Source organism: Ranitomeya imitator, chromosome 5, assembly GCF_032444005.1.
Source record: "Ranitomeya imitator isolate aRanImi1 chromosome 5, aRanImi1.pri, whole genome shotgun sequence".
Lineage (NCBI taxonomy): Eukaryota > Metazoa > Chordata > Amphibia > Anura > Dendrobatidae > Ranitomeya > Ranitomeya imitator.
This window is the reverse complement of record NC_091286.1, coordinates 318,658,398-318,668,158: the sequence shown is the minus strand read 5'-3', so window position 1 is coordinate 318,668,158 and position 9,761 is coordinate 318,658,398. Positions and strand designations below refer to the sequence as shown.

At 45.4% G+C, this 9,761-nt stretch overlaps 1 long non-coding RNA gene across 1 annotated transcript; it reads left to right on the top strand.

The window, feature by feature from the left end:
* Positions 1–516: 516 nt before the first annotated feature.
* LOC138680703 (uncharacterized) lies at positions 517–1,692 on the top strand. The gene is made up of 3 exons (XR_011321738.1): positions 517–726; positions 833–900; positions 1,165–1,692. It is a non-coding gene; the product is annotated as an uncharacterized lncRNA (long non-coding RNA).
* Positions 1,693–9,761: the final 8,069 nt, after the last annotated feature.

Sequence of the window (9,761 nt, the reverse complement as noted above, 5' to 3'; positions counted from 1 at the left end):
GTCATATGCCTGTGTAGTGAATATCATGATTATTATGATACGGCCAGCAGTCAGTGCAGGAACCAGACGGCAAGGGACAGACAGCTGAATGTAAGTATGTACTGTTTGTTTTTTTACGCTGGTAACCAGGGTAAACATCGGATTACTAAGCGCGGCCCTGCGCTTAGTTACCCGATGTTTACCCTGGTTACCGGGGACCTCGGGATCGTTGGTCGCTGGAGAGCGGTCTGTGTGACAGCTCTCCAGCGACCAAACAGCGACGCTGCAGCGATCCGGATCGTTGTCGGTATCGCTGCAGCGTCGCTAAGTGTGACGGTACCTTTACACTCTCACAGTGCTGCCTGACATTCTGCTTGCGGTCACATGACCGCTCCCTGCGTCCTGGCTTAGCAGGGATTCTGTTCCCTGCTCTGCCCTCCCCTTTCCCTGTGTGTTCTCTGTGCTATCGTCTGGTGGTCATGTGACCACGGTTGCGTCATCAATCACCGGGATTTATACCCAGAAGTGCCGCCCCTCATGCAGCGTTGCTCCTCTCTGCTCAGCACATCGCTCCTCCAGGATCAGGTACGTCGGCGTTTGTCATGGCCCTGCCCCCCTCTCCATTGCGGTCCTTGTTACATAAGTACTTACTGACCCGGACACTTTTATCTCTACAGCGCCGTTACCCCCTCTAGGCTCTGTGCCTTACCGTGGCGCTCTACATTCTCATGTGCTCCGATCCTCCAGGTACATATATTCTCTGCGTTCATCTTCCTTACATTCCCATTACTTTTTAGTACTTGTATCCTCTTTCCTTGTTAACCCTTTTTCCCCCATGTCTGGTTTCTTGTAGCACACTGCAGCTGGAGTATGTCTACTTCTGTCTGACGCTCATCCATGCATTGTAGCTTCTATATCCAGGTAGTGTGTTTTCTCACGTCCTCTGCCTCTCTATGTTGTACCTACCCATTTCTTTGCTCCTCTGTTTACCTTTTGGTATCATATTCATGACTCTTCCTTTATCTCTATTCCTTCAGGACCCATGCCACCCATGCTCTCTCTTCTCCTCCCCCGTGGTTACTGCTTTTTACTATTTTTTTCTATATTTTATTACCGATCTTTTTTTTTTTTTTTTGGGGTGCCCAGTTACGTAAATATGCGCATTCTCACTTTTTTTCCTTGTAGGTCCTCATGTTAGATCTACCATTATATCTTCACTGGAGGCGCGTTTTGTACCTCATTTTTTTCTTTTTTTTCTTTTCTACTATCTTAGTAGTGCATATTGGATTTTTGCTATGTATCCTTTTTCTGTTTCCCTCACTGAGCAAGACATTTTTTGGCCTGTGGTCACACTACCATCAGCGCTCTTTCATCTCCAGCACCATTGTTACTTCCCTTATCCAGCGACTTAGCACGGACTATATCTCCATCATGCACGGAGCACCAGTCTTCTGGATAGATTCATCTCTCTGGCACATGTCTCTTTAACCAGATGGAGCATCACGTATAATTTTTCTTGCTATATTCACTAGTAGATATGTCTTCTGTTTTGCATTATGCGACATGTATTTCTGCATCATGTGACACTTTATTTATTTATATATTTCATAGTCAATGTCAAAGAAATGCTCTGACGAAGGTCCGGTGTGGACCGAAAACGTTTAGCAGTTTTGTTTGTCTGGATGCATCAATAAATTAAGAAGCTTTTTCTTCTCACATTGAGTGCCAAGTTTTATTCATCTTTATTCTACGGGGTGGACACCCTACTTGAGCACCACCAACCCCTACATCGATCGAGTGCCGTGTTTTCTAATTGTATGTTGTTTGCGCAGTCATCGTGATTTGAGCCACTACATCTGGATTGATCATCAGCTGTGGACGATTGAATGCAGTAGATGAGTATATCATCATTATCTTGACTGTATTGTATATTGGCTGCATTGTCCACACTGCTGAATGTATCTATGTGTTATGTATCTAGATGTCTGTGGTGGCGCGGTTCTACTTATCTATTTGGTATATGTGTATTACTAGTCAGTCCTGAGTAGCATTGGCTATGGATGCTATATTGGTCAAGTTATAGTACTGGTTTATTTATTTTGTATGTCCTGTAGTTTTTATGTGCTATTTATGATATATACAGTTAGGTCCATATATATTTGGACATAGACAACATTTTTCTAATTTTGGTTATAGACATTACCACAATGAATTTTAAACAAAACAATTCAGATGCAGTTGAAGTTCAGACTTTCAGCTTTCATTTGAGGGTATCCACATTAAAACTGGACGGAGGGTTTGGGAGTTTCAGCTCCTTAACATGTGCCACCCTGTTTTTAAAGGGACCAAAAGTAATTGGACAATTGACTCCAAGGCTATTTCATGGACAGGTGTGTGCAATCCCTTTGTTATGTCATTCTCAATTAAGCAGATAAAAGGCCTGGAGTTGATTTCAGGAGTGGTGCTTGCATTTGGAAGGTTTTGCTGTGAAGTAAACATGTAGTCAAAGGAGCTCTCCATACAGGTGAAACAAGCCATCCTTAAGCTGCGAAAACAGAAAAAACCCATCCAAGAATTTGCTACAATATTAGGAGTGGCAAAATCTACAGTTTGGTACATCCTGAGAAGGAAAGAAAGCACTGGTGAACTCATCAATGCAAAAAGACCTAGGCACCCACGGAAGACAACAGTGGTGGATGATCGCAGAATAATCTCCATGGTGAAGAGAAACCCCTTTACAACAGCCAACCAAGTGAACAACACTCTCCAGGAGGTCGGCGTATCAATATCCAAATCTACCATAAAGAGAAGACTGCATGAAAGTAAATACAGAGGGTTCACTGCACGGTGCAAGCCACTCATAAGCATCAAGAATAAAAAGGCTAGACTGGACTTTGCTAAAAACATCTAAAAAAGCCAGCACAGTTCTGGAAGAACATTGTTTGGACAGATGAAAGCAAGATCAACCTCTACCAGAATGATGGAAAGAGAAAAGTATGGTGAAGGCGTGGTACAGCTCATGATCCAAAGCATACCACATCATCTGTAAAACACGGCGGAGGCAGTGTGATGGCTTGGGCATGCATGGCTGCCAGTGGCACTGGGTCACTAGTGTTTATTGATGATGTGACACAGGACAGAAGCAGCCAAATGAATTCTGAGGTATTCAGAGCCATACTGTGTGCTCAGATCCAGCCAAATGCAGCCAAACTGATTGGTCGTCGTTTCATACTACAGATGTACAATGACCCAAAACATAATGCCAAAGCAACGCAGGAGTTTATTAAAGCAAAGAAGTGGAATATTCTTGAATGGCCAAGTCAGTCACCTGATCTCAACCCAATTGCGCATGCATTTCACTTGTTAAAGACTAATCTTCAGACAGAAAGGCCCACAAACAAACAGCAACTGAAAACCACCGCAGTGAAGGCCTGGCAGAGCATCAAAAAGGAGGAAACACAGCGTCTGGTGATGTCCATGAGTTCCAGACTTCAGGCAGTCATTGCCAACAAAGGGTTTTCAACCAAGTACTAAAAATGAACATTTTATTTAAAATTATTGAATCTATCCAATTACTTTTGGTCCCTTTAAAAACAGGGTGGCACATGTTAAGGAGCTGAAACTCCTAAACCCTTCATCCATTTTTAATAAAAGCTGAAAGTCTGAACTTTAACTGCATTTGAAATGTTTTGTTTAACATTTATTGTGGTAATGTCTATAACCAAAATTAGAAAAATGTTGTCTCTGTCCAAATATATATAGACCTAACTGTATACAGTGATATCATAGTTAGTTTTCTCTATCCCTGTGTCTTACATCACATTTGAGGGGAGGGCCTGTGTTGCTGTATTATTGGTATCACATATCTCCACAAGTTATTTTCAGCCATCTGGCCTTCTGTTTCTTTACCTATCTCTTATAGGGAGAAGGTAGGAGACCAGGGATAGTCGTCGTACGAGCGGGGGCGCCATTCTCGACACTTCTTAGGGTGCCAACCTCCGCATCTAGGTAGTATCAGCTTGTAGGTATATATATTTTTTGTAGCCTGGAGGGATATCTTCACTTATATCAATACACCCTTACAGTTGCTACTTGATATCACAAATTGTTTTATCACATATCAATTAGGTTATCTACATTTGTTCGTGTGGGGCATTCTACCAGTATGTATTAAGGTTTTTTGTAGGGGATTATATTCCTCTCCCCTTAAAGGACTGTACGCATTAGATAGGGTTTTTTTTTGTAGGTTTCTTATGCTTACTTTTTCAATTTTTTGTTATCTAATAAAGTATATATCTTTTTATGGGGGTTTCTTCTAGCTGTAAAACAAGTACTTCTTTAACTAAGCCCTACTGATTAAATTTCCATCTACACCTATCAGAAGACTTGTTATTAGGGTTGAGCGACCGTGACTTTTTTAGAGTCGAGTCGGGTTTCGCAAAACCCGACTATCTCAATAGTCGGGTCGAGTGAAATCGGCCGATTATGACGTAAAGTCGGGATCGACCGAAACACGAAACCCAATGCAAGTCAATGGGGCAGCATAGTCGGCAGTGAGTGGGGGCCAGGAAAACACCTAGAGTGCCCATTTTAATGCCAAAACCATGCATTCTTCTTAATGAAGCTTGTCAATCTTAATTTCCCTTATAATAATAGTTAAGGTAAGGTAAGTATTTAAACTTTGCAAGTGCTGTGATCCTGAGCAAGCAGGGGGGGCCCACTCGTTGGCATTGGCACTGGCACAGGGCCCCTCAAAGTACGGCGGTGTGTTTGCACGGCGGGGGCGCCTCCCACCGGCAGCGACACTTTTGCGTACTATGAGGGGCCCTGTGCCAGTGACGTCGCCAACGAGTATTCCTCCCCCCACCTGATGAAGGAACATGCACTTTCATCTGCACCTTCCTCTTTGTCCCCGTGTAAGGTGGTATGGTATACGGGAAGAGGAACCTGACTTTCAGCAGGGTCACAATCTTGCTGTGTAGCGTGCACGGGGAATGTTGCGTTATGGGTCAATGTACCAGCAGACTCATCTATCACTGGCTGGGCAATGGGCAGGATGAGGAGGAAACACAGATATAGGCCCAAAGAATAAAGTGGTTTAACCCCTTCAAGTCGCGGCCCTTTTTAGTTTTTGCGTTTTCATTTTTCACTTCCCTCATTCCCAGAGCCATAACTTTTTTATTTTTCCGTCAATATGGTCATGTGAGGGCTTATTTTTTGCGGAACGAGTTGTACTTTTGAACAACACCATTGGTTTTACGATGTCTTTTACTAGAAAACGGGAAAAAAATTCCAAGTGCGGTGAAATTGCAAAAAAAGTGCAATCAGACACTTGTTTTTTGTTTGGCTTTTTTGCTATGTTCATTAAATGCTAAAACTAACCTGCCATTGTGATTCTCTAGGTCATTACGAGTTCATAGACATCTAACATGTCTAGGTTATTTTTTATCCGAGTAGTGAAAAAAAATTCCAAACTTTGCTTAAAAAAAAAAAAAAAGTGCCATATTCCGATAACCGAAGCGTCTCCATTTTTCATGATCTGGGGTCAGGTGAGGGCTTATTTTTTGCGTGCCGAGCTGACATTTTTAATGATACTATTTCGGTGCAGATGCGTTCTTTTGATCGCCCGTTATTGCATTTTAATGCAATGTCGCGGCGACCAAAAAAACGTAATTCTGGCGTTTCGGATTTTTTTCTCGCTACGCTGTTTAGCGATCAGGTTAATGTTTTTTTTTATTGATAGATCGGGCGATTGTGAACGCGGCGATACCAAACACGTGTAGGTTTGTTTTTTTCTTTATTGGTGTATTTAGGATGGGGCGAAAGGGGGGTGATTTAAACTTTTATATTTTTTTTATTTTTTTTCATATTTTTAAAAACATTTTTTTTTTACTTGTGCTAAGCTTCAATAGCCTCCATGGGAGGCTAGAAGCTGGCATAGCCTGATCGGCTCTGCTATATAGCAGCGATCATTAGATCGCTGCTATGTAGCAGAAATGCAGGTGTGCTGTGAGCGCCCACCACAGGGGGGCGCTCACAGCAGGCCTGCATCAGTAACCATAGAGGTCTCAAGGACCTCTATGGTTACCTTCCTGATGCATCGCCGACCCCCGATCATGTGGTGGGGGTCGGCGATGACATAATTTCCGGCCGCCCGGCCGGAAGCGCCAGTTAAATGCCGCTGTCTGCGTTTGACAGCGGCATTTAACAGGTTAAAAGCGGCGGGTGAATAGCGATTTCACCCGCCGCTATTGCGCGCACATGTCAGCTGTACAAAACAATTGGGCTGTAGGCACTTTATAATTGGTTCCAGTGGTACACGGGCAGCATTGGTCTGGTCAGTGGAGGAGTAGTAGAAAGAAGGTACCGCAGACAGGCTTCGAAGGCCTAACATAAAAAATTTGGGCTGTAGGCACTTTTAAATAGGTTCCAGGGGTACACGGGCAGCATTGGTCTGGTCAGTGGAGGAGTAGTAGAAAGAACGGACCGCAGACAGGCTTCGAAGGCCTAACATAATAAAATTGGGCTGTAGGCACTTTATAATTGGTTCCAGGGGTACACGGGCAGCATTGGTCTGGTCAGTGGAGGAGTAGTAGAAAGAAGGGACCGCAGACAGGCTTCGAAGGCCTAACATAAAAAAAATTGGGCTGTAGGCACTTTTAAATAGGTTCCAGGGGTACACGGGCAGCATTGGTCTGGTCAGTGGAGGAGTAGTAGAAAGAACGGACCGCAGACAGGCTTCGAAGGCCTAACATAATAAAATTGGGCTGTAGGCACTTTATAATTGGTTCCAGGGGTACACGGGCAGCATTGGTCTGGTCAGTGGAGGAGTAGTAGAAAGAAGGGACCGCAGACAGGCTTCGAAGGCCTAACATAAAAAAATTGGGCTGTAGGCACTTTATAATTGGTTCCAGGGGTACACGGGCAGCAGTGGTCTGGTCAGTGGAGGAGTAGTAGAAAGAACAGACCGCAGACAGGCTTCGAAGGCCTAACATAATAAAATTGGGCTGTAGGCACTTTATAATTGGTTCCAGGGGTACACGGGCAGCAGTAGACAGGTCAGTGGAGGCCTAGTGGAAGGAGGGACCGCAGACAGGCTTCGAAGGCCTAACATAAAAAAAATTGGGCTGTAGGCACTTTAAAATAGGTTCCAGGGGTACACGGGCAGCATTGGTCTGGTCAGTGGAGGAGTAGTAGAAAGAACGGACCGCAGACAGGCTTCGAAGGCCTAACATAATAAAATTGGGCTGTAGGCACTTTATAATTGGTTCCAGGGGTACACGGGCAGCAGTGGTCTGGTCAGTGGAGGAGTAGTAGAAAGAAGGGACCGCAGACAGGCTTCGAAGGCCTAACATAAAAAAAATTGGGCTGTAAGCACTTTAAAATAGGTTCCAGGGGTACACGGGCAGCAGTAGACAGGTCAGTGGAGGCCTAGTGGAAGGAGGGACCGCAGACAGGCTTCGAAGGCCTAACATAAAAAATATTGGGCTGTAGGCACTTTAAAATAGGTTCCAGGGGTACACGGGCAGCAGTAGACAGGTCAGTGGAGGCCTAGTGGAAGGAGGGACCGCAGACAGGCTTCGAAGGCCTAACATAAAAAAAATTGGGCTGTAGGCACTTTAAAATAGGTTCCAGTGGTACACGGGCAGCATTGGTCTGGTCAGTGGAGGAGTAGTAGAAAGAAGGTACCGCAGACAGGCTTCGAAGGCCTAACATAAAAAAATTGGGCTGTAGGCACTTTTAAATAGGTTTCAGGGGTACACGGGCAGCATTGGTCTGATCAGTGGAGGAGTAGTAGAAAGAACGGACCGCAGACAGGCTTCGAAGGCCTAACATAATAAAATTGGGCTGTAGGCACTTTATAATTGGTTCCAGGGGTACACGGGCAGCAGTGGTCTGGTCAGTGGAGGAGTAGTAGAAAGAAGGGACCGCAGACAGGCTTCGAAGGCCTAACATAAAAAAATTGGGCTGTAAGCACTTTAAAATAGGTTCCAGGGGTACACGGGCAGCAGTAGACAGGTCAGTGGAGGCCTAGTGGAAGGAGGGACCGCAGACAGGCTTCGAAGGCCTAACATAAAAAATATTGGGCTGTAGGCACTTTAAAATAGGTTCCAGGGGTACACGGGCAGCAGTAGACAGGTCAGTGGAGGCCTAGTGGAAGGAGGGACCGCAAACAGGCTTCGAAGGCCTAACATAAAGAAAATTGGGCTGTAGGCACTTTAAAATAGGTTCCAGTGGTACACGGGCAGCATTGGTCTGGTCAGTGGAGGAGTAGAAGAAAGAAGGTACCGCAGACAGGCTTCGAAGGCCTAACATAAAAAAATTGGGCTGTAGGCACTTTTAAATAGGTTCCAGGGGTACACGGGCAGCATTGGTCTGGTCAGTGGAGGAGTAGTAGAAAGAAGGGACCGCAGACAGGCTTCGAAGGCCTAACATAAAAAAAATTGGGCTGTAGGCACTTTAAAATAGGTTCCAGGGGTACACGGGCAGCAGTGGTCTGGTCAGTGGAGGAGTAGTAGAAAGAAGGGACCGCAGACAGGCTTCAAAGGCCTAACATAATAAAATTGGGCTGTAGGCACTTTTAAATAGGTTCCATGGGTACACGGGCAGCAGTGGTCTGGTCAGTGGAGGAGTAGTAGAAAGAACGGACCGCAGACAGGCTTCGAAGGCCTAACATAATAAAATTGGGCTGTAGGCACTTTATAATTGGTTCTAGGGGTACACGGGCAGCAGTAGACAGGTCAGTGGAGGCCTAGTGGAAGGAGGGACCGCAGACAGGCTTCGAAGGCCTAACATAAAAAAAATTGGGCTGTAGGCACTTTAAAATAGGTTCCAGGGGTACACGGGCAGCATTGGTCTGGTCAGTGGAGGAGTAGTAGAAAGAACGGACCGCAGACAGGCTTCGAAGGCCTGACATAATAAAATTGGGCTGTAGGCACTTTATAATTGGTTCCAGGGGTACACGAGCAGCAGTGGTCTGGTCAGTGGAGGAGTAGTAGAAAGAAGGGACCGCAGACAGGCTTCTAAGGCCTAACATAAAAAAAATTGGGCTGTAGGCACTTTAAAATAGGTTCCTGGGGTACACGGGCAGCAGTAGACAGGTCAGTGGAGGCCTAGTGGAAGGAGGGACCGCAGACAGGCTTCGAAGGCCTAACATAAAAAAATTGGGCTGTAGGCACTTTAAAATAGGTTCCAGGGGTACACGGGCAGCAGTAGACAGGTCAGTGGAGGCCTAGTAGAAGGAGGGACCGCAGACAGGCTTCGAAGGCCTAACATAAAAAAAATTGGGCTGTAGGCACTTTAAAATAGGTTCCAGGGGTACACGGGCAGCATTGGTCTGGTCAGTGGAGGAGTAGTAGAAAGAACGGACCGCAGACAGGCTTCGAAGGCCTAATATAATAAAATTGGGCTGTAGGCACTTTATAATTTGTTCCAGGGTTACACGGGCAGCAGTGGTCTGGTCAGTGGAGGAGTAGTAGAAAGAAGGAACCGCAGACAGGCTTCGAAGGCCTAACATAAAAAAATTGGGCTGTAGGCACTTTTAAATAGGTTCCAGGGGTACACGGGCAGCAGTGGTCTGGTCAGTGGAGGAGTAGTAGAAAGAACGGACCGCAGACAGGCTTCAAAGGCCTAACGTAATAAAATTGGGCTGTAGGCACTTTATAATTGGTTCCAGGGGTACACGGGCAGCAGTAGACAGGTCAGTGGAGGCCTAGTGGAAGGAGGGACCGCAGACAGGCTTTGAAGGCCTAACATAAAAAATGTCGCATGCTGGACAATCA